At 42.0% G+C, this 25,092-nt stretch overlaps 1 protein-coding gene across 12 annotated transcripts in view; it reads left to right on the top strand.

Annotated features, from left to right (window-relative positions):
* Positions 1-25,092, top strand: part of SETD4 (SET domain containing 4) — a 423,911-nt gene that overhangs the window by 115,565 nt on the left and 283,254 nt on the right. For 11 of the 12 annotated variants that reach the window (XR_011074349.1, XR_011074350.1, XR_011074348.1 and 8 more), the window contains one exon: positions 16,806-16,927. The exons of the other annotated variant lie outside the window; for it this stretch is intronic. The gene's annotated coding sequence lies outside the window, so the exon portion shown is untranslated. The remainder of the gene's footprint in view (positions 1-16,805; positions 16,928-25,092) is intronic. 12 annotated transcript variants of the gene reach the window in all.

Below are 25,092 nucleotides of genomic sequence, written 5' to 3'. Positions count from 1 at the left end.
TATCTATATTTCATCTACAGGGCAAGAGATGTTTGAAGGGAATTAGGACCTATATGTTTTATATTAGGAAAAATGCAGTCAGATATCTGGCACTGCCTATTCTGTTTCTTATTTATATTCTGTACATTGTATTTTTTTCTGGTAGACCAAAATCACAGAAGTAATTAAATTTCAGTAAGAGAAGTGATTTCTCCAAATCTGGAGGGTTCAGCTCAAGATGATGTTGAATATAAATGCAATATTTTACAGAGATCAAACCATCTCTGCTACACTTGTGCCTCCGTTCCACGGCACCGGACCCGGAATCGTAATCACTGAGGGTGCGGAGGGGTTAGGATTTTAAAGGGTAGAGTGACGTGTTCATCAGACAAGTGATCAGAGGCAACACAGAGGCATTGGAGTACACAGGCCAGTAGGTTACTTGTTAGGCAAGGCTTGAGGTCAAGGACAGAGGTAAGAGTATATGGGGAAGAACTTCTGCTTTTACGGGGTAGCACCCCCAGTTTCAACGGGCTTCATTGGCTACACCTCTGTACCAACTAGGTGAAGGGTTAATTTAAGTAGAGAGGAACCCACATTGACATATGCCTGCCCCATCTTCTAGGAGCTGAGGCTGTCCCTCTTCATAGTCAACTAGGCATCAAGAGACCCACAGGCCAGTCGAGAGGACTCTCAACATGAAGGAGACAGGGGTCTGACCTGGAGAGTTTAGACATGGAGAGATTAGACATGTCTGCTCCTAGCTGGAATGGCCAGGGCCACTGAGCTGGATGGGGACAGTAAGGACTGCTCCTGGCTCCACTGGGCAGGTGACCCTCAGTGCTCAGAGCATGTGGGGTCCCCCTACCCCCTCCAGTCGAGGCCAAGGAAGAGAGTCTTCTGGTCTCACCTGGGGTCACCGGTGCCCCGTCTGCCCACTGTCTAACTCACATCAGCTCACTGTGTGTCTCATGGGTGCCCCTCAGTTCTTTGCCAGTTAGATTTCTGAGTTTAAGCCACTCCACTCCTGATACCAAAGTCTGTATTAATTTCCTATGGCTGCTGTAACAAAGTGCCACAAGCTGGGAGGCTTAAACAATAGAAATTTATTCTCTCCCACTTTTGGAGGCTGGAAGTCCAAGATCAAGGTATCAGCAGGGTTGGTTACTTCTGAGTGCTGTGAGGAAATCTTCCGTACCAGATCTCTCTCCTTGGCTTGTAGCTGGCTGTCTTCTCCTTGTCTCTCTTCACATCATCTTCCCTCGGAGTTTGCCTGTTTCTGTGTCCAAATTTCCCCTTCTTTTATAAGGACACAGTCATACTGCATTGGGGCCCACCCTAATGACCTCATTTTAACTTGATGACCTCTGGAAAGACCTTGTTTCCAAATAAAGTCACACTCTGAGGTACTAAGGGTTAGGACTCCACCGTATCTTTTTGGGGGGGGACAATTCAACATCAAAGGTCCTGTCCCTCACCTACGTGAGCTCAGGAGGTCCTGCTAGCCCTCAGTAAATCCTGTTTTTTGACTGAATGTATCTCTGACGTGAAGTTTGAGTTATGTGTCTTTTCTAAAATGAATGCAGCAGAGCCCTTCAAAACACTTCCATTTTGAAGGATTAATTTGACATTGGTTCTTTACCTGGAGAACCTGTGCTGTTGGATGTTGATTCTGTGTTGATTCAGATCAATGAGAGGAGGAAACAGAAGTCTTTTTAAAAAATGTAATAGAAGTTGATGCAGGATGCATCTGGATTTAAGCTAGAGATATCTGGCTACTGATTATCTCAGTGGGTCACCATCCTGGTGTGTCATGGTGACAGTAAGTGTCCTTGTGTCCAAGTCTGTGTACCAGACGCTACTGTGGAGCTCCTACCTCAGCTCCACTGATCGGCTGGCCTCAGTGGGTCCTAATGATACCATCTGTGCTCTCAACCAGTGTGGAAAATTGGCAGAGCTGCCTAGCATACCGGTGAAGAGATTAGTGTCTGGAGGCGGTCTGACTGGGTGGTAACCAACTGTGGGACCCCAGGCAGGGGACCTAAACTTTCTCTGTCTCGGTTTTTATCTGTAAAATGGGGATAGTACAAATATTTACCATCAATATCATGGGGTTGTTATGAGGATTAAATGAATTATTTAAATTATTAAACGCTTTAAGTGCAGTATTTTTTTTTAATTAAAAACATTTTATACATTTTAAAGGTTATTTTCTGTTTACAGTTATGTATTACTAAATACTGGCTATGTTCTCTCTCACCCCTAAATTGCCCCTGCCCACCCTCCCCACTGGTAACCACTAGTTTGTTCTCTGTGAGTCTGCTGCTTTTTTGTTATATTCACTCATTTGTTGTACTTTTTAGATTACACACATAAGTGATATCATACAGTATTTGCCTTTCTCTGTCTGACTTGTTTCACTTAGCATCATGCCCTCCAAGTCCATCCATGTTGCTGCCGATGGCAAAATTTCGTTCTTTTTTATGGCTGAGTGGTATTCCATTGTATACCACAATCCTCTTTATCCATTCGTTAGGTGCGTTAGTGTAACAATGCTAGGGGGTTGGTGACTCTTATCCCTACTTCACAGAGTAGGAAACAGCCTCAGAGAGGTTCAGAGACTATTCAAAGTAGAAGAGGATTAAGAGGGTAGAGCCAGGCTGCAGAGAGAGGTATGTCTGACCATCTGCCCCAGCTCTTCACCCCTGCAGTGCTGCCTGCAAATGTGGCCTGAGAAGTGGTTCCCCTTCTGTTAACAAATGAATCAACAAGTACTCCTTGGGTGTCTACCAAGTGGTGGTAGGTACATGTCCACAGTTGGACAGAATAATGATGACATTTATAAATTAAAGACACTTGAATGTCAGTTCTCATTAGTCACTTGAAGAAGGTCTGTGACCTTCTTTGGAGTCACCAACGATTATGAGCAAATCATGATGTTTGTGAATTTTATCCTATTTAAATTTTGAATGAAGCCTCTGTAAAAGGTTTCACAGATGATGACTTAGAACTGAGTATCCTCCCTAACTTACGTTATCTTATCTTATTTTTACATTGTCTTACATTATCTTATTTTCTAATACAGATCAGTCAACAGGACCCCATACGTTAGAGCTTGTCCCTGATGAATATCCATGCACAGGCGTATCTGATGTGATTAGAGCTCAACCTGTTGGAAAGGGGGAGGTAGAGAACATGTGTGATCTGTCTATCTTGGACCAGTAGATGGTCTAGAAGCGGCCCACGTCAGCCTCGGGGAACCATGGATGGGCCCAGGGCATATAATCACGGGAATACACAAGTGCAAAAGTCCCATTTTTCAGCCGACTGTACAGTTGCACAGATAGGAAAGGTGTGTTGGTGGGGAGAATGTTCCCGAAACGTGAGTTACCATGAAATTTATTATCCAAACCAGGACTCTTTTCAGAATGAAAGAAGGTGCTAATAATCATTATGACAGGTTAACCGGTGTAAACTGGGACTGTCCTGGGCTAACGGGGCGATGGCTAGCCTGCAGCAGACTGCAGGGCTGAGAGAGACCTGGGTGCAGCCCTGGGGGGAGGGGCAGCATGACGGTCCCTACTAGGGGCTGCGACAAGAGCACAAGCCAGGGCTGCCTGAGCGCAGGTGTCGCTGGGCCGCGGGACTGTCCCGATACGGACCTGCAAGTGCTGTCATGAACGGAGGCACGAAAGAAAGCCTGTTTGAAAGTAAGTTCTAAATCTGCCAATGTGATTAATTACCATACCTCTCTCCGTAATTTCTCTGGGTATTTTTCATTTGGAAGCACATGGTCCTTTCTTCTGACCTAGCGGTGTTGACCGGTTATCTCAGAAAATTATCATTATCAAAGATTGTGTGTGTGTGTGTGTGTGTGTGCGCGTGCGCGGACTATGTATATGCAGCGCTCATGGGGTCAAACAGGTGTGACTCAAGCCCTATCTCAGTTCCTCCCCGGGCGGGCTCAGCCCGGTGTGGTGCTGGAATTCAAAGCCAGGTGGAAGATACCTGTTGAGAAGGAGATGGTGGCAGGGGTTCAGCTGTGACAGGTAGGAAATGTAGTGTGCTCTCCACCCTGGCTTTTCTGCAGGCAGGTGCCATGCAAGGGGTCTGCACTTACTGCAATGCAGGTCTGGAAAGAAATGTCACAGGCTGCTGGGATAGAGAAGCAGGGCTGTAAATCAGATCACAGGGGCTCAGCCAGGATGCCCTGTTGTAGGCTGCAGGGGTTTGGGAGGGCTGCATGCAATGGGACTCTGGTGATTTGGGAAGGAAATGAAGAGGGACAAAAAGATATCAAGTGGCAACAGTTAAACATATTTTTTAATTAAAAATTTTGGCCAGATTTGTTCATCTTTTTCATCTAAAGGGTTGAGATTTTTCCCAAAGAAAGCCATCCTGCCTTCAGGGCACGTGGCAAATGGTAAGACCCAGGTTGGTCTCATAATCTGTCTTTTTTCCAGACTCCCCCATCCCCATCACTATGTCTTTTCCTGAAACGTGCATAACGTAGAAGGGAAGCTTATTTTCACTTACTGCATTTACAGAATAATTTTATGTTTCTTGGTCTTTGCTTTTAAAATGAATAGCATATCCTGTATTTCTTATTCACCAAAACCGCTAAGTAGGATAAGCTCTAAGTTGAGTTGCTTTTACTTATATGGGCCTTACGAGATCTGGTGATTTGGACTGCCTTCGGCCCTCCCTGGAAGAAAGGTACCAACATTTCTTATGATTGCTCACAAACCTCTCTAGCGCTCGAGGTACAGAGTACTGAACTGTTTTCCTTCTCTTATAAGGAAAAGAAACGTATGATGGAGTGATTTGCAATGTACCATTTTATATATGCAACACATTATGATATAATTGAAGATAAAATACAGCTTAGAATTTCCACATATTGATACTTCTTAGTGATGGGAGGTATTCAGAGATTAAACACACACACACACATGCACACATACGCACACAGAGATACCTTTCCACTCTTAGTATAGAAAAGTTTCCGTGTACAAACTATTGATAGTATTAAGGAGACCTGAATTCAGAATGTTAGTTTTATATTTTCTTTTGGTTAGTTTGTGAGCCTGATGCTTGAACTGATTAAAGAATGTTATGAAATTAATTTCTAAACTTATCAGAACAAAATTTATATAAACTCACTTTAAAAGCACTATTTCTGTTCTGCTCAGCCCTCTGGGTTGGGAGAGGGAATATGGGGAAAGTGTTATAAAAATCAAAGAAAAAACCCAGCCTTTTGCAAGGATTGCAAATTTGGAATTACTGACAGAATATTCTTTTAATCCTAGAGCTTTTGGAAAATCATCGTCTTACCATGGGAAAGCAAATAATTTGGCTTTCCTTTGAGAGATGCTCTGTTTTGAATGTGGGACTTTGTTTTGTGTTTCATAAATAGAGACAGCAGAAGAAAGACATTTTCTAATGAGGGATATTTACAAATTATGGAAAATTCTTATACAGATGTGATACAAATGATGGAAAATTCTTCTTTTGTTTGTCTTGTTCTTCGTATTCCCCCAAACTTAGCTTGGTGCCTAGCACATTAGATGTTTAGTAGCAGTTTATTGAATAAAGTACAGTTGCAGGTGGATGGCACATTGCTTCCTCTCTGTGGTCTGTATGTTGTCCTGTTTTTCACCCAACTTGTCACTAGATGTCTCTCGGTGTCCGTGCTAGATCGGCGGTAATTTGCATACGCATTAATGCATGCAGATAACGCCTGCAGTCCGGGCTAGGGAATCCTGTTGAAAGAAGGGCTCAATTCTCCTTTTTCGCTGGGCACCAGTTTCAAGTGCTCTAGACGACTTGTGTACACAGACAAAGCTGGCGATGTTCGTGTTAAGTTGTTGGAAGAAGGAACAGAAGGGACTATTCTCCTTTAGTCGGGATTAGAGTTCTTAGTTCTGAGTTCTTCCCTATCCTGGAAATGTTAGGAAAATTTTAGAGTCAGCGAATTTTTAAATTAGCCAGGCACAGACTTGAGTCATTGGTGTGAACACTCCCTCCTTTTGTTCCCTCCCCTCCCCCTTCTCCTTCCCTTCTCCCTCCCTTCTCTTTCTCCCTCCCCCTTCTTCTCTCCCTGGCCTTCTCTCTTGCTCACAGGCTCCTGCACACATACACGCTTTGATAGCACTTTCTGTGTCAACACACGTGTGCTAGAGCCTTGTAAGTGTTGTTTAGGAGGAGAGTACATTTGTTGAACTGCTTATCTGTGATTATTGGGGGGCAGGATCGTCTGCTGTTGAATAGACAGGACCCGCTCTACTAATGCTGCCTTGTGGTCAAACTTTGAATTATCAAAGTAACCGAAATCGTTGGGCTGGTTCCCCGGACTGTCTGTAGTGTTTCCCCTGGGGGTGCAGACGCAGTCTTAGATGGGGGATGCTGGGGCCTGGGGAGAAACAGCCCACAGGGTTGTGGTCATTGCAGCCTTCACTGTAGCCACTTTTCACATCCATGTGCTGGGCTATTGTAAAAACAGTAGAATTAAACTGTAGAATTAAAAAAACAGTAGAATTAAAAAGGGAGAGTTTTCTGGGATAAATCCATTTCTTTGAATAATATATACTCCCCACCCCCCGACTATGGAAGTGATACATTTCCAGTGTAGAAAACTTGGAAAAAACAGGAAAGTATCATGAAAATAATGATCCTTACTGTTTTAGAAACAAAATTGAAATCAGATTGTGTTTATAATTTTATATCCTTCTTTTCCTATTACGTTATATCATGAACATACCCCTGTATTATTACTCTTCAAAAACCCAACTTTAAACGGTAACGTATTATTCCATCTTTTGCCCGTGCTTCACTTTGTTTAATCATTTTCCTATTGGTGGACACTTAGGTTGCTCCAAATTTACTTCAGAAATGATGCTGAAATAAATATTGTTATATATACATTTTTCACATCTCTGATTAATTCCTTAGAATAAATATCTGCAATTGGAATTAAAGGGAGGACACATGTATTCTTGATATGAAAGCAGAATGCAAACTTTCTCAGGAAGAATTCTCCATCCTTTTCGTTATATGTTTTATTTGTTATATGCTGGTATTCTTTTTTGTTATAAACTCGGGGCTGGATCAGGGGATTCTGATACTAGGATTGTACCTGAAGTCTGGAGAGTGTTTCTCATGTAGCATCTCTTCACATAAGAAAACATTAGGGGTAGGAAACCTGGATTGTTCTGTTTTGCAAATAAACTATTTTTCTCCTGGTCGTACACCAGTAGCATGTATTTCCTGCAAACTTAACTCTGAAGGGTTCTATCAGAAAAGGTTGCTTTTCATAACCCTGTTACATGGGCTCAGTTACCCAGCTTTATAGGGTTGAGAGGGTCTTCTGTCACTTGGAGGGACCTGTGAGTGGTCACCTATGAATTATTAAGGATGCCCATCACTCAAGGAAACACTTTATTCCAATCACTGTGGTGGCTTAACGTAGATGACAGACGCAGGGCTCGTCCTGATCTAGAATTTGGAATCTAAAGGGCAGAGTTCTGGGGGTTGTCCTTGTAACACTCCACATGTCTTCACCAGATAGGACACATTTTATTTTCATTTTCCAAAAAAATCCAAAATGTAGGGGTTTGAAATGTGACAATTACTATTGAGAAAAGCTCTTTTTTTAATTTTTAAAAGATTGACATTGAATTAAAAGGATATTTACTCTTTAAAGCCTTTTTAAAGTAAAAATAAATTCATTTCTAAAAGTCAGCTTTTGGTATACAAGAGCACCTCTTAATGTTTTTCAAATGGCATTCCTTTAAAAAAAATAAATTAAATTAAATATGTATTTCCTTCCTGAAATCTGGAATGCTTCTGATTTTGGTATTTTGGGAAAAGGGCAGAAAGTGTTTTAAACCTATGTATGCACAGGTCTTTTAACATTCTTTTTCTGCTTTGGATTTCTCAAATTATGGAAGTTATGGCTCAGAAACAACACAAAAGAGGAAACAGGAGTTCTGTTCGCTGTTCCTTTCCTGGCCGTCCTGTTGGTATCCTGACTGTCAGATTTCCCACACTGTTCAGTGTTCATTGGTGCGTCTAACTGCCTCAAATGACACAATGCCCTGGAATCTGGCCTGGCATGAGCCTCGGGCACTGTTGGACAGGGCTGGTCTGGGCAGCGTGCCCGGGGAAGTTGGCCGGCAGGGTCTTCCTCCTCCGTGGTGGATTCTTGGTCACCCCCAGTCCTCTGTTGCTGAGGCCTTCGTGGGATCCTGTGCTGCTCATTGCTGGATTCCACCCAACTCCACCCTCTCTGAGCCCAAGGCTTACATACCCTTCTCCATCAAATTTCACCGTGTTCTGTTGACTCAACAATCTGCTTCTGTATGAAAGCTCATGATGTATGGAAGATGACCTTGATGCTGTGGCAGCCTCTAAGACCCTACCAGGCAGGCTGTCACAGCACAGAAGGGCTCACAGACCACATAAGATGCTCAAATCATATGGTTTATTCAACCAATTCAAGACATGCAGTGAAAAGCAAGGAGAAATTGATGGGGTGATGAACGCACTTAGGATCCAGTGCCTGCAGGGTGGAAAGACCGTAATTCCAGGATTCTGGAACCCTGGGCTACGTTCTGACTGTCTGTCTGCTGCATCAGCCTTGCCTGTCCATGGTGTGCTTACAAGGACTAGAGCTGAGGTTAAACAAGGTGTTCAGTAGATGAAAGGTGCCTGTAATCAGCACATCCTTGCTCTATTGGAAAGATGTCCAGCCAGTAGCTGTAGGTCCGCAATCAACCTGCTGACTGGTTGTGTTAGGCAGAATAATGGCACCCAAGGATGCCCACGTCTTAGTCCCTAGAACTGTGAATATGTAACTTTACATGGCAAAGGGACTTTGCAGATGTGATACAGGGGCTTGCGATGGGGAGGTTATCCTGGATTATCTGGTGGGTCCAATGTAATCACAAGAGTCCTTTTAGGAAAGTGGGAGGCTGGGGAATCAGAGTTACAGAAGAAGATGTGATGATGGAAGCAGAGGTCAGAGAGATAGATGTCTATTTGAAGATGCTATACTGCTGGCTTTGAAGATGAAGGAGGCGACCATGAGCCAAGGAATGCAGGTGGCATCTAGACGTTGGAAAAGTCAAGTTATGGACTGAATCGTGTCCCCCATCCCAGTTGAATTCATGTGTTGAAATCCTAACCATCAGTGCCTCATGGTGTGACCATGTTTGGAGATAGGGTCTTTGCAGAGGTAATTAAATTAAAGTGAGGTCGGGACTTCCCTGGTGGTTCAGTGGTTAAGACTCCATGCTTCCATTGCAGGGGGTGTGGGTTCAATCCCTTGTCGGGGAACTAAGATCCCGCTTGCCTCAAGGCACGGCCAAAAAAAAAAATTGAGGTCACTAGGGTGGGCCCTAATCTAAAATGATTGATATGCTTATAAGAAGAGGAATATTTGGATACATCCTATATGACTATACTATTTCAAGATATACATATCTTCTGGATTATGCTATATGCTTACTCACTACCTACGGCTAACACATTGTTTACTGAACACATCAATGAATTTCATCTGCCTTGCACAAGCCACTAGTTTACTTACCATCTACGTAATATACCCTTTGGGTTTCAGCCACCCCATTTATTTTTCTTGTCTTCTATAATTGTACTGAATATTTAAAAATACAGCAAACACGCTATAGCTGCGGTATTCCCAGGGTGCTAATACATGAACAATATTTACATTTGGAAATGAAGGTCTCTGTAGACAGTGCTACCCTCACCATCATCCTGGCAATAAAATGGGGGAATTCTGTGGCATATGGAAGTTATCAATCTCTTCTACTCTGTCTTCTTCTTCTTCCCCAGCTAATCTCTTCTTTGAGCCTCTGGCCACACTTTTAAGTGTTGTCTGTGGCTACTTTCAAACTACATTGGCGGAGTTGAATAGCTGTGACTCAGACCATCTGACCCACAAAACCTAACATATTTCTTATCTTAGGAAGAAAGTTTGATGATCCCTCCTCTAGAGGCCCATAAAAGAAATATAACTATTTCAATTTCAAACTTGAAGAAGCCAAGACTCTGGAAGGTTGTTTACTTTCCTAAGGTCCCCAACCAACTGGAGATGGGCAGTGCCAGGACTCAACTTCAGAACTCAGGCTGTTTCCAACATACCATTCTGCTTTAGGGGACCTTGTATTTAGTTTGTCTGGTCCACTTTTTCTGCCTTAGAAAGGTGATTTTTGACCTGTCTAACTGAGCTAGTCTTGTTTCTGATCTCTTTTCCATCTTGGCAAACTCACATCCAGTACCTTATATTTCTGGGTTTCAGCTATCCTCTAATTTATTATGAAGCCAATAAATAGTTCTTTATTCTGGCATTTAAGGTTGTTGAAAGAACTAAGGTTGTGTCAGGTAAAGTTGTGCTCTTCTGTGAAATGATACTAGTTATGTAGCCAGAGTGAATCATTTAAAGAAAAAAATTTTTATGTTGAAATAACCAGATTTATAGAAGAGTTGGAAAGATAGTACAGAGATTTCCTGTATGCTCTCTACCCCATTTCCCTTAATGTCAGCATCTCATCTAACAAGGTATCTTATCAAAACTAGGACATTAACATTGGTACAGTACTGTTACTCAGACTACAGGCTTTATTCTGATCTTTCTAGCTTTTCCACTAATGCCCTCTCTCTATAAAGAATCTAATCCAGGATACCATGTTACATTTGGTCATTATGTCTCCTTAATCTTCTCCAATCTCTGGCAATTTCTCAGTCTTTCCTCATCTGTCAAGACCTTGACATTTCTGAAGGAACTGGTCAAGTATTTCTCAGAATGTCCCTCAACTTGAGTTTGTTGGATGTTTTCTCATGATGAGACTGGGGTTATGGATTTTGGGGAAGAAGACCATGGAGATGAAGTGCTTTTCTTATTGTTTCATATCAGGAAGACATGATATCAATATGACATTACTGATGATGTGAACCACGATCACTTGGTTGGGTAAATAATTTAAAATGATTAATCAGCACTCTTATGTCGCATTCATTTTGCACTCAGCACAATGCTAGGCACTTATTGGGTAAGAGAATTGAGAAATAGCATAGAAAATACTCAGAAAAAATGGATAAGAAAGTATTCTTTTTTTCCAGCTTCACTGAGATATGATTTACATAAACTGTGTAAGTTTAAGGTGTACAACATAAGGGTTAGATGTATGTACATGTGGTGAACAAATCACCACAATAAGCTTTGTACGCATATCCATCATATCCGTCATCTCACATAGTTACAATTTATTTTGGTTAAAATTTTAAAAATCTAATGTCTCAACAATTTTCAGAAAGTATTCTTTATAAAATGTACAAGAAAATTATTAAGACCTCAACTAGGTAAGTAGGGAAAGAATAAATAATTCACAAAGGGAAAAAGTACACATTAAGAAAACCTTGGAAAAACGTTTAGCTTCATGGATAAACAGACAATAATGATCATATCCTAACATTTATTATAAATATGGGACACAAACTTAAAATCTTAATTAGAAAGTTGGTATAACCATTTTTTAGATATAGTATGACCACAACTATTTAAAAATGTGTAGAATAAAAAAGACCAAGTCACAGAATAAATGTTAATAGTGATTGTCTTTGGATGAAGAGTTTGTGGGTGATTGTTTTTCTTTTTTTGGCTTTTCTATATTTTTGGAAAAGTTAACAGTGAGCTACATTAACTCAGAAGCAATGTGGGTTAGTGGAAGGAACACAGAAGTTAGAGTCAAACCTGGTTTGAATCATGAATTTGCTACTTAAAGGCCTTGAGAATGTGGGTACGTTGGCACCTCAGTTACCTTATATGCCAAGTCAGAATAGTGAACTAATTTTGTAGATGTTTGGGAGATAATTAAGTGATACAATAAATCACTTTGGAAGCACCTGGCACCAGTTATATTTAACATTATCTTTCTTAAAAGATGTGGCGCCTGCCCTTGGAATTTTTATAATCCTTAGAGAGACAAGATTAAAGTACATTAATGGAACAAAGTACTGAGAGTAGTGGGACCTCACTGTAGCTATTGTAGGAGTTCAGAGGAGGTGAATAAAGGTGGAAGAAAGCCGAGGAAAGTTCTAAGAGGCAGGTGGGACTTTTGCATTCATTCAACAATGAATACGTTGAATGTGTAGACACCATTCTAATCAGTTTGGATGCACATTCATCAAAATATTTATTAAGTGTCCACCACATGCCAGGTATTATTCTGGGAATTGGTGGTAGAGGGGAGAACAGAATAGACCAAAATACCTGCTTTCATGGAGCTCGTATTCTAGTGGAGGGAGCCAGATAATAAATAAACAGGCAAAGTGTGTATACATTAGTGCTACGGTGAAAACACAGTAGAATGTGTGTATGTGTATGTTGCAATGTTAGGTAAGGTGACTAAGGTGCTTACTGCTCACACACAAAGATGAATAAGAGATCTCCATGCCTTCTAACAGCTCGCTGGGGAAGAGAGTCTCAAAAACACAATGGTTAGCAGTCAGCAGGGCAAGTGCTATTCTATAAACCCAAGAGGATGAAAGACAGACTGACAGACTTTGTCTGGGGACTTAGGGAGGTCTTCACAGAAGAGGTGATGCTTCAGCAGAACCTTGAAGTGGGACAGCAGTTCCCGAGGCAAAGGAGAGTAAGAGGGTGCCCCAAATGAAGGGAGTATGTCCAAGGGCACTGGAACGTGATTGGGTGTGGAGTCTTGCAGGACACTTGGGTGAATTGGGAGCATAGGGTAGGGAGGGTTTGAAAGGTAGATGGGGACCTGAACGTGAAAAGCTCTTCTCAGTGGAGATGGAAAAGTTTGGATTTTATCCTATAGGTGAGGGAGGTTGCAGAGTTATTTAGTCAGGGATGTGCCTGAATATTCCTAGCATTGGAAATCAGATGGGTAGTAACCTCATTATCTGAGATGCAGAAGACAGTGGCAGAGAAGGTTGAGAGGAGTAGGGAGATGAAAGTGAAAGAGGAAAGAGGGTGAGAGAAGGGAAGGTACTGAGTTCATTGAGGATCTGCAGGGTCTCCTGGTGGAGTGCCCAGTGTGGCCGGATGGTGATGCTGAGCTGAGTCAAGTCAGGAGGAAAGGTCTAGATCTGAGTGCACCTCAAGTCTGTAACTGGATCCGCCTTCCTAGGGTAGTTGACTCCACCCCCTAAACCCCAATATCTTGATTAGATTAAATCAAAATCTTGAAAAAATTAAAACAAATGGCACCCGTTCACCCTTCTGTAATGTGGAGCCCATGGCTTCTCTTACAGGGAAGTTAGATAAATAGGAGAATACAGTAAGTCCCCTACATACGAACAAGTTCCGTTCTGAGAGCACGTTTGTTAAGTCCAATTTGTTCGTAAGTCCAACAAAGTTAGCCTAGGTACCCAACTAACACAATTGGCTGTGTAGTACTGCACTGTAATAGGTTTATAATACTTTTCACACAATACATAAAAAACAAACACAAAAAATAAAACATTCTTAATCTTACAGTACAGTACCTTGAAAAGTACAGTAGTACAGTACAACAGCTGGCATCCAGGGGCTGGCATCGAGTGAACAGGCAACAAGAGTTACTGACTGGAGGAGGGAGAGGAGGTGGGAGATGGTAGAGCTGAAGGGTCATCAGCCATAGGAGATGGAGGGCAAGCTGCAATTTCACTCACGCCTGACGTTGATGGCACAGGTTCTGGTTCCTTGCTGGATTCAATTCTACCTACCCTCTTGAAAAAAACAATCCAGTGATGTCTGGGTAGTAGCTCTTTTTTTTCTCGTCAAAGATGACATGGTAGCACTGGGTTGCGTTCTGAACGGCTGCTGCAACCTTCGCATACCGTTCTACATTTGAGTCCTGTGCCTCAAAAACTAACAGTGCCTCCTTCTTTTAAAAAAATTAATTAATTAGTTAATTAATTTTTGGCTGCGTTGGGTCTTTGTTGCTGTGCGTGGATTTTCTCTAGTTGCGGCGAGTGGGTTTCTCATTGCGGTGGCTTCTCTTGTTGCGGAGCACGGGCTCTAGGTGCGCAGGCTTCAGTAGTTGTGGCACAAAGGCTCAGTAGTTGTGGCTCACAGGCTCTAGAGCGCAGGCTCAGTAGTTGTGGCACATGGGCTTAGTTGCTCCATAGCATGTGGGATCTTCCTGGACCAGGGATCAAGCCCACGTCCCCTGCATTGGCAGGTGGATTCTTAACCACTGCACCACCAGGGAAGTCCCAACAGTGCCTCCTCATATAAAGAAAATCCCCTTGCCATTTCCTGCGTCGTGAATCTCTTCTGTTCTTCAGTTACTTCTTCTTCCTCTTGTCTCTCTTCGTCCTTTCTCTGGGCCTCCAGTTCCAGCAGGTCTTCATTAGTAAGCTACACAATGTAAGTACATAAAAGCACAACCGCTTGTAGAGGATGCACACGCGTGACAATGTACGCCAGGCACGTGAACTGACTTAGTGACTGGACATGCGAACGCACATTCTCATCTTTGAAAGTTTGCAACGTGAAGGTTCGTATGTAGGGGTCTTACTGTATCTATGCTGTGCCAGCTCACACTGATTATTTCCCAGCTAGGTTTTCTACTTACGGGTTTTAAAAGTATCATTACACAAACTTTTTTTTTTTTTTTTAGTGAAGGAAATTAAAAGTAGGCGCGTAGACTCATAGAAGCCAAGGTCATCCCTTTCTCCCACTTCACAACCCTCCTTTTTTAGATGCTTGTGTTTTCTGTACATTTTCCTAGCTTTCAGAAGTAACTTTTGGCCATTTTCTTCAAGTTGCAAATCCCCAAGGCCTGAACATTTACAGTGTGTTATTCCTGGGGGCCCCCATTCCCTTTCATTCCAAGTCTGTTCTGGCCTTCTTTCCTGAATTGCCTGCTGATATCATTTAGGCTTTTGTCTCAGGACCCCTGAATCCAGAAAACTGGTCAACCCTCTCCCAACAGGATTTTGACCTAAGTTATCCATTAACTATTTTTCTTTTTCTTTTAAAAAATTGTAAGTTTATTTGAGCAAAAATCTGTTCCAGCTGGGCAGCGCAAAACCAGAAGGGCCTAGGACTGCCCCCAGCGCCTCCACCTTCAGCTCTTTTCTGTGATTTCTTTCCTTCTTGAAGGATATCTTTTGGCTGCCGTGGCCCTGAAGGGGTTGGTGTAGCCCCTCTCTCTTTCACACTCTCTGGCGGCCTGTTGTCTCTCTGTGTGCGTGCGTGTGTGTGTGTGTGTATGTGTGTGTGTGTGTTTCCATGACTCTTTCTCCAGAGGCTGCTGGTTGGAGTGAGCTGGTCCAGCCCCGCACTGGGAGGAGGGCGGCTTCCTCCCCACAGGGCAGAGCTGCTGTCACTTAGTGAGGTTCACTGCCCTGTCAGATGCTGGTGTTTTGCTCCCCTTCCCGTTTCAATTGGAATGAATCACATTTGAAAATATTTCCATCCTTTTAGTGACTACCTTGAATAACACATATTTTTCATTAATATTTACTGTAACCAACATTAACCTTGCTCTTTTTCTCTTCTTTTTAAAATTAGCACAATTATTTCTATTATTATCTAGTTTCCCTCAGTCTCTAGACTTAGTTACGTTAAAATGGATTCCTGCCCAGGTAAATTGAGAAATAGTCTTTTCTAATTTCTGGAGACTCGGAATTCATTGGTGGACATAGAAAACAAACTTATGGTTACCAAAGGGGAAAGGGGGGAGGGATAACTTAGGAGTATGGGGTTAACAGATGCACCTCACTATATATAAAATAAACAACAAGGATTTGCTGTATAGCACAGGGAACTATATTCAGTATCTTGTAATAACCTAAAATGGAAAGGAATCTGAAAAATGAATATATATATATATATATATATATATATATATATATATATATATATATATATATATACATATATATATATGACTAAATCACTTTGCTGTACACCTGAAACTAACACAATATTGTAAATCAACTATAGTTCAATTAAAAAGGAAGTTATAAAAAAAATCTCCCAGTCTGGAAGGTTTCCAGACTAAATATAGAAACTTGAGACAAAAAAAGAACTCATTAGGGGAAAAATGAAAATTATGGTGCAAAAGTACATGTAGAGAGTTGCCTAATAGATTACTGCAAACTATTTTCAATGGACTTCCTCCTCAACTCTCCTCCTCCAAACCATGCTAATTACAGAGGGGTCTCCAACGCTGAGCTTTGAGTTAGTTCAAGTATTTTATAACAATTCTTCGAAATGGGAGAAAAGAACCAGTCTCTCCATGATATATTGAGTTTTGTAATTCCAAGAGACTATTGTCTACTAAAAATCGACCTTCTCTGCCCTCCCTCTCGTGCCCTTTTAATGGATTAAGGGAGAATCATTACAAAACAGTGGAATTTCAAGACAGCTGCGTTCACATGCCTGCTTTCTGAGCGGTTGGTGGCCACCTGCTGCCGAGAAGCTGTTTCAAAGGGGAACTGGACTAACTTCCCTTTTGAGCAAGAGTTGCAGCATGAAAGTGGCATCAATCAAAATTCCTCACGCAGTCGCATCCTCTTTATGAGTGCACTTCCTCAAAGACCTCTGGGCATACACTGAAGGTGTTAGGCAGAGCCCTTTCAAAATCCAGACGTGGTTTCCAAACAAATGCCAGATTTCCTGGGACTGTTGGTTACAGTCGCCTAGTCCACAGATATAGTGCATCTAAGATCGTCTGTCTGGATAATCTTCCCTTTTCAGTGTTTATTTAAAGTGGAAGTGATGTTATCCAGACCCTGCATACGAATGAGATCATGTCATGAAGTTTCGTTCTGATGTTGTTTTCTCCCAGTCCTACGGTGACATCAGGATCTGAACACGGATGGCTTCGATGACATTTGAAGGTCCCTGCCATTTGTAACCTTCCATGATTGTTGGGAAATCACTGGGGAGAAGAGGATGTCACGTAAGGTGGTAGGTCAACCCGTCTAGTCATTCGCAGTCATGGCAAGATATCATGGAACTATTATTAGTGTGCTCTGAAAAGACTTCTCTTTTGCTTTTTTCAGAAATAGATTTTATTTTTTTAGAGAACTTTTACTGCACAGCAAAACTGAGCAGAATGTACAGGGATTTCCCATATACCCCCTCACCTCCACATGCATGGACTCCCCCGCCATCAACATCTCCCACCAAAGTGCTACACTTGTTACAATGAATGAACCTCCATTGACACATCAAAATCACCCAAAGTCCATAGTTTACCTTACAGTTCACTCCTGGTGGTGTATATTTTATGGGTTTGGGCAAATGTTTAATGGCATGTATCCACCATTATGATGTCAAACAGAGTAGTTTTGCTGTGTGTTGTTGCTTTTAAAAAATATATATTTTGCTGTGTATAGAATGATTTCTTTAAGGTCCTACCTGAGAAGATGAATGGTTGAATTCTATTTTTCTGCTAAGATTTTGGGCAGGAGAATGTTTTTCATGAATGTCTCATGAATTAATTAATTCATGTTAGTGGATATTCTCTGACAAAAGGGTTCCATGACCGTATGAGTTTGTGAAATTCTGGAGAAAAATCTGATGGAGTCATCATTGGGTATTTATATCGCTATTCTGATTCGGACATACAAATATATGATTTCTAAGTCAATTTAATTATCTAATTAAACCTAAATTTCACTTCTGAGAGAGTGATGAAGAAATGAACCATGGACGTCCTAGCAATCTGTCCTCATATCTGTTTTTAAATTAGCATTCCCTTAAGGATTTCATCCACTCATTTGTTTATTTGTTCTTTTAGCAATTACCTATTTTGTGCCTTCCCTGTGCCAGTACTTAGGGACACACTGCACCTTAGCAAAAGGGAGAGTGTGGCAGAGGTGGCCGGTCACTGCCGTCCTTCTTTAGTATTGCTGAGCGATCGGCAGCCCAGGACAAAGACTTTCCCTTATTCTCCTGCGTGAGGAGTGCCGTGAAGCTAAGTTCTGGCCAATGGGATCTGACCTTGAGGCGTTGTGGACGGGGGCTGTTATTTGGCCTCTGTGGACTGGCCTAGGTGTACACGTATCAGTAACTGGCAAGATGGAAGCCATGTATTTTGAATGACAGAGGAGGAAGTCAGAGATGGGACTTTGATGATATGGGGTGGCATGGCACTCTTCCAATACTTATGATTAGACCATTATGTGAAAGAAATAAACTTCTCTCAGTTTAAGACACCGTTACTTTGGCCGTTGTTACAGCAGCCAAATCAGTAACCTAACTGACCTAGAAAGGATTTCCAGTGATCAGGCCTTGTCATAAGATTGGGTAGATGAGACACCCATCTTATAGAGAGGTAAGAGACTTACAGGAGGTAAGTCGAACTGTGTCTAATGACTGTCTCAGTTTATGTAAAAGGTCTGAATATTGAAAGGGAACATTTAGTCACTTAAACTACTCATCCCCACATGTTGAAGGAGGAAAAGACCCAAGGAACTGAAGTTCCTTTGAATGATAGTGGAGAGAAGGCACAGATTCTTTTCACTATTTTAGCCAGCATTCATAGAGAAATAAGGCCAGCTTTCGGTACGACAGCTGACTTTTCCCAGTAAGCCCAGGTGTATGGGCAGTTGACATGGATTTAGAGGTTTTAAAATAATCAACATCTATTTTCCTAATTCCTCCTATACATCTTTGTAAAACACATTCTGGTATTGTAAACTTTCTTTTATCAGTACGCTACCTCTATCCACAACATAGTGGGCATAGGGAAGCACACAAGTGTATATTTAGATGTGGGTTAGGCATAAAAGAGCTTTTTTTCTTCAACAAGGAAAAAATCCTCCTCTATTTATTACTAAATGGGACATTTTAGATCTGAGTAGACAGCAAGGACCTTGTGAAAATGTGCTAAGCTTCCACATAGTTAACAAGATGTCACTTTGTGAGAGAATTTTCATAATTAATGAACCAGTTCAATTTGCTCTGCCATTTGACTTTGATTAATATGTCGTGGAGTATTCCCACGGGGACTCTCTCCAGCTGGTTTGGGGAGCTCTTATGTCTATATCCTGTGCGTGTGCGTGGATCAAAGCTCTGGCATCCAATATCTGCCTCGTTAGGTCAGGGAATAGCCGTGCAAACTCAGTGACAATCCTGAGATCCCGCAGCAGGCCGGCATGTGACCCACATGGACAAACCCAAACCCAGCAAGCATAAAATCCAAACCAAAGCTATTTGGAAAAGGGATTGCACCACTCACTGCCTATTTTACGGAGTCTTAGAAGGAGAATTTATATAATTAAACTTTTATTCCTAATTCTGCCATGGATTTGGCAGACTGAATGAAGTGACTTTAGCATCATCTTTAAACATCTGGTTAAAATTTGCTTCATTGCAAATGCAGTTTACGGGGATAAATGTTTTGTATGACAAGGTGAATCGATCGGTTTCCAATCAGTGCAATTTTCTGTTAGAAACCACTGTAGGTATCTCAAAGAAGGAATTTGATACAGGCATATCTTGGAGATATTGTGGGTTTGGTTCCAGACCACTGCAATAAAGTGAATATTGCAATAAAGTGAGTCACACGAATTTTTTGGTTTCGCAGTGCATATATAAAAGGTATGTTTACATTATTTTGTAGTGTTTTAGGTGTGCAATAGCATTATACCCCCCAAAACAATGTATATACCTTAATTAAAAAATACTTTGTTGCTAAAAAATGCTAACCATCATCTGAGCCTTCAGTGAGTCATAATAGTAACATCGAAGATCACTGATCACAGATACCATAACAAATATGATAGTAATGGGAAAATTTGAAATATTGGCAAGAATTGCCAAAATGTGACACAAAGACATGGAGTGAGCAAATGCTGTTGGAAAAATGGCGCCAATAGACTTGCTCAACACGTGGTTGCCGTGAACCTCCAATTTGTAAAACATGCAATATTTGCAAAGTGCAATAAAATGAGGTGTGCTTCATACAGAGAATATGTAGTACATGATTTGAGAGGGATGAAGAGGGAAAAATGAGGAGGCAAGGTTACCTAAAGATTAGTAACTGCGGGAAGCCACTATCCCCTTAGGCTTTTTAAAAGCAATTAATTAATTAATTATTTTTATTGGAGTATAGTTGCTTTACAATGTTGTGTTAGTTTCTGCTGTACAACGAAGTGAATCAGCTATACATATACATCTGTCCCCTCCCTCTTGGAACTCCCTCCCACCCCCCATCCCACCCATCCATCTAGGTCATCACAGAGCACCGAGCTGAGCTCCCTGTGCTATACAGCAGGTTCCCACTAGCTATCTCTTTTACACATGGTAGTGTATTAGGCTTGAAGAAGCCACAGGGAACATGGCGGGACTCTCAGCTTTGGTTTTCTTGGCCACAAAACTGTTGTTGCTAAAACTGAGCTGACTTAGCAGAAACCCAGAAGCCACAGCGCTGCCTTTGCTGCTGCTGCCGCCGTTGCCAGAAGCACCGCAAGAAGGTGGAAAAATAGCATCTCCCTTCTGCTCACCTTCCGGTTTGCTGCTGGTGCCTCCCATTGGTAGAACCCAACAGGGGGCTGGTTGGCCAGGGAACCTGGGAAATGTGGTTTTCAGGCTTTCTGCCCCAAGGCCAGATGGGAGAATAAAGAAGGGAGAGAGTGGAACTGAGGGACAAAAGACTCTAGTCAGCACCCATTTCCAAGGACATATCCTACGTAAATTTAAAGTAGATGCACATTACTTGATTAAATTAATGAATGAGATACATTTTGTTACTAGTTAAGATATCACTTCTTTAAACCCGTCTCTGTGGAATCATATAACATTATAATCTAGCATATACATACAACTCTGAAGTTGTATAGATGCTAATGGATAATATATTTAAAAGGTTCTTGTTAATGTTTATTCAGACTAATTATCCAACTGGCTTTATTGGTAAGAAACAAGATCAAAACAATCATTTACATCCTAGGTCTTGGCCATGCCAATCCTGTCTTTCTACAATAACAAAAAAGGATCAAATTTAAACAGAAAAGGTAGAGAAGGAATGAGATGAAACATCTTCCACTTTGGATAAGAACCCAGGTGGCCCCTCGCCTGTGCAGGTATCCTCCCAAAGCCATCCCCAGCCCAACAGTACCTTGGAGAGATGTGAAATGCTCAAGGACTTATTGCTTCTCGGTGGATTTCTGGTGGTCAAAGCAAGTCAAGGACATGGACACTTGAGGGAACAGACATAAAACCTTTGCCCCACTTTGTGGCCCAGCAGTGTTTAATATCCCTATTAACAAAAAGAAAAAAAGCCTGCTGGTCTTAGTGGCATTGTATAAACAAGACTGGATAATTTTCTTTTATTGAATTCATTCCTATCTCTTCATGTGGGCCTGAGAAGTGTGTCTGGAGGGCATTTTCCTTCTTGGTTGGAGGTGACTTGACAGACTAGCAATTACTGTCATTACAAGCCCAGTTGTATAGCTGGAAGATCTAGGCGGCTGCTAGTTCTGGAGCAGCCCGGGACGAGTGGGAGCAGTTGAGACCACACTGAGAAGCCAGGGAACTATCGACAAGTAATCTGCAGGGGGAAGAGGCCCCTTTGATCTTTGCACCAGACAACAATTTCAGCAGAAGCAGAGTCGACTTGGTATTTTTTTACTGCAGGGAAATAGGCAAGACTGACTTGTATGTGTAGGGGTTGCCAAGAGGAAGTAAAGATGAGCTTTAGCTTACCTGCATCTTAAGCTGTGCAAAGAAAAAAGATTCACATTTTTGTTAAATAGAAATGATCTAAATATTTAATGAAGACAAATCATTTGTTATTTAATGTTTTTAATCACGTGGCCAGTTTCAGCTCATGTAAGACCAGATGCTTGCTGGTAATGGCTATTTTCTTTCTGATCCTTGGGGTGGGCTCCAAAAATTCAATTATTTTTGTTAAATTCAGTACAGTGCTTACCCTCAGATTTCCCTGGAAGCATCTGCTGTCAGGCTCCAGGGAGACAACGGATTTGTACGTGTGCCTTTGGAAATGCTTCTGGTTTATCGTTATGCCAATTTGAAATATCATAAAGGCTGTTTATATAGAGAGTGGTCCAAGGAAGAAAGTGGATCTGGATGAAGGGCATCTGCTCATGTCCTTTGTCTTGGTTACAAGACAGGCATCTCATCACAAGCCATTCTGACTTGGTTAGGAGCAGCAGACGCCTTGGTGCCTTTGGAAGAGTTAACGGAAGCTGCCAGAAGGCCTGTCTGTGAGTCTTCTTGGTTAAGCACCTAATTCAGCTCATCAGAATTTACTTTCAGAATCACAGTCAATTCTTGAACTAAATAAGTTATGGACCCTCTAATTGGATGGGACGTAGGGCGTTTATGATAGCCACTGAAATTTGATTTTTCAGCATATACCAAAGGGCTATCAATCAATAAATAAAGAGGGAATGAACAAAATAAATTCTCTGCTTATGGCCATTGATTTCCTGGTAGAATTCCCCTTTTTCTAGTGTCTCCAGGAAATGTCTCCCTTGCTTGTGTGTGTGTCTGCCAGGCCTGCCGGTTCTTAGTCAGCTATGGGAGAGGTTGTGTTCAGAAGCACACACCATGTGACATGTCAGGCAGATCAAAGCAGGGATTTCAGGGCTGACTACAAGGGGGAATGGTTAGTGATTAATAAAAGGATGTGGAATTGGTCATGTTGACTGAAAGAGCCCAGAACCTTGGCGAAAGTCTCCCAGAGGCTGCCAAGATAAAAAGAGTGGCCGCGATGAGTTATTTCGGGTGAAGCTTGCAGGTGTTAATGCCTCTGGGTGAGGGGAGCTGAGTAAGACATTGAGTCTCTCACCCAGGCCATGGACTCACCTATTATAAGAGCCTCTTCAGCTCCAGCCATAGTTTTGGTTTGTTTTGAAATGGAGCTTTTAGGGGCCATCGGGGACCTACAACAACTTGATAATGATGTTTAATTCTGAGAGTCAAGCTGTGGTTTCTCATTTGCCATTTCTGGCTTTTCATTGCTTCACATCAATATGTTTTGTTTCCAGACTGAAGATCAAAGAAACTTCTCCCTTGGGCTTGCTCACTTTTCTCCCCTGTGTGTGTTCTAATGCACTGATGAAGCCAAATAAATCCCCTGGGAACATATGTGTCTCCTGGCTTCTCCACCATGGATGTAGCCACTGCGCACTTTTTGGTAGCTTAGTGGTGAGGAGTAGAATGTGGAAAGGGAGGTGACACAGAAAATGGATCTTGGGAAAAAGCATATTAGAGGCAAGTCCCATCTCAGCAAGGGGACTTAGCAAGTCTCACCTAACCAGGTTAAGATCTTGAGCTGTAGAAGTCTGGATGCTGCTGTGTGTGTGTGTGTGTGTGTGTGTGTATTCTTGGGAGTTGGCAAACAAATCATGGAAACTCCAAATAAATTTTCCACTGATTGCTTGGGAGACTTGTGAGCTTATAAATTGCCTCATTGAGTTTTTAAGCCACTTTCCCAAGGGAGTGATGATGTTTGATCCGTTTTGCAATCTTCATAAGTATCTCAGGACGTGATGTCTCTGTAAGGAGTAGATTCTATTGATCCTAACCAAGGCACAGTGCAGTTTCTTAACTTCTCAATGATGTTTTCCCCCTTGTTCTTTGCCCTCCTTCAGTCCTCTTCCAGCTCCTGCCAGCCTCCAAATAGACCAATGTTGTGGACAACATGGCAGGTTGGGAAAGTGTGGAGGGATGTGTTGGTTCATCTTCAGAGCAGACTTGAACTTTATGGGTAATCTTGTATATTAAGAATGGTTGGGAGTAATAATGATGGATGTTAAAATGATAAACAGTTATGGGCACTGGGGACATGGGCGTTTGTTAATTTCTCTGTACTCCTCTGTAATTTCAAAACATAAAAATGTCAGTTGAGGGATTGGAAGGCTGATGTGGAGAGCAGTAAGAAAGGACAAACTGACAAATGTACGCTGGGTGCTTCAGACCTTTACGGAGAAATATCCGCATCTCCTATATGTCAGTTCTCATGTGCCATGTAATGCCACATAGTAGCACCCCAAAAGCCATTGGCTGAGAACTATAATTAATTTTGATTGCTCTTGTGCCTATGGATGTGGCTAGGACGGTCCCGTTCCAAGACCTCTCCTGGGGCTGAGGTTAACCATGGGGTAAGCTGAGGCAGGTTCTTCTCCAGGTGGTGGCAGAGGTGCAGGAGGAAAATGGAAACAAGGGGAGCTTCTTAGGCTTAGGCTGGGAAGTGGCACACTTTCCTTCCACCCACATGCCATGGCCAACGCAAGTCCTATGGCCAAGTCCAAAGTCAGCATGCAAGAAAAAATGGTCTGGTCAAGGATGTGGATGCAGAGAGGGGTTAAGATTTGGCCAATCTTTATATATATATGGAGAGAGAGAGAGAGGGAGAGAGAGAGAGAGAGAGGGAGAGAGGGAGACTCCATTCTACATATAAAATCATCTCTGTAAATACAATTAAAATATAAGAATATAATGTATTTTGTTATATTACGTACTATGTATAGTATACATAGTGAATAATACAGCAGTATAGGTGATTCCATATGTGTACGATTCTAGTTCATGTATCTGTCTATAAGATTCCAGTGAGAATGCTCCCATCTGTCTCTCTCAGAGTTCTTTTTGGCTTAGTCACTGAGATATGGGGCTGGGGAGTTTGTAGCTGCCCTGTTAGATGATGATCTCCTTTGGAACAGAAACAACATCCTAAACTTTTCATCTGTGATGATATATATATATATATTTATTTATTTATTTATAAATTTATTTATTTATTTTTGGCTGCGTTGCGTCTTCGTTGCTGCACACGGGCTTTCTCTAGTTGTGTCGAGCAGGGGCTACTCTTCGTTGTGGTGCGCGGGCTTCTCATTGCGGTGGCTTCTCTTGTTGTGGAGCACGGGCTCTAGATGTATGGGCTTCAGTAGTTGTGGCGCACAGGCTTAGTTGCTCTGCAGTATGTGGGATCTTCCCGGACCAGGGCTCCATCCCGTGTTCCCTGCATTGGCAGACGGATTCTTAACTACTGCGCCACCAGGGAAGTCCCTGTGATTATATTTTTGATTCACTGGCCCCTGGCAAGCCCCTGCTAGCTTCCTGGGTCAGCAGCTTCCATGGTTTTCAGGCACAATCCT

The sequence above is a fragment of the Eschrichtius robustus genome, chromosome 6 (genome assembly GCF_028021215.1).
Source record: "Eschrichtius robustus isolate mEscRob2 chromosome 6, mEscRob2.pri, whole genome shotgun sequence".
Classification (NCBI taxonomy): domain Eukaryota; kingdom Metazoa; phylum Chordata; class Mammalia; order Artiodactyla; family Eschrichtiidae; genus Eschrichtius; species Eschrichtius robustus.
This window is presented reverse-complemented; position numbering and strand designations above follow the sequence as displayed.